We start from the raw sequence: 614 nt of genomic DNA, 5'->3' as shown, positions 1-614 counted from the left end.
GAGGAGGCTCTTACTCACTATGCATAGTACTGTCACTCCCACAAACTAATTTGTATCTGGGCAAAAAGGGACAAAATCCTTGCTATTTATTATGCATGCTGAACATCTTTAAGAAACCTGCTTCTCATCAGTCAGGGCTGGTTTTCTGGTTGACAGTTCTAAACCAAAAGGTTTGTCATGGAAATTGTTTCATTAAATTAGAAAAAAAAAAGGTAAACATGAGGCCATTTTATTCTTGTGATTAAAATAAAATATCTACATTAAAAACAAAGTAATTTAGCATTTTTTCAGTCATGAAATAAAACTAATGCTGAGAATATAAAATCTGTATTTTTTTTTATTGGTTATGAATATTCTTGAGATACAAAGCTGATTGTCATCTCTCGTGCCCATGATGTGGGGGCCAGATTCATACTGGCTGTATACCCATTACCACAAATTGCATTTATACACCGTGTCCACCACCCAATTACTAACAACCTCACTCCCCCTCACCCCTACCCCCCACTCCACTTTGTAGCCCATAGAATGTTCTCTTTTTCTGCAAGTCCAATGCACTAGTGTGGTTTTCCTCTCCGTCCTTCACTCTTAGCTCCCATACATGAGTGAGTACT

The sequence above is a fragment of the Galeopterus variegatus genome, unplaced genomic scaffold, assembly GCF_000696425.1.
Source record: "Galeopterus variegatus unplaced genomic scaffold, G_variegatus-3.0.2 Scaffold12690, whole genome shotgun sequence".
Lineage (NCBI taxonomy): Eukaryota > Metazoa > Chordata > Mammalia > Dermoptera > Cynocephalidae > Galeopterus > Galeopterus variegatus.
The sequence above is the reverse complement of the archived record's forward strand: the minus strand, read 5'-3'. Positions refer to the sequence as shown.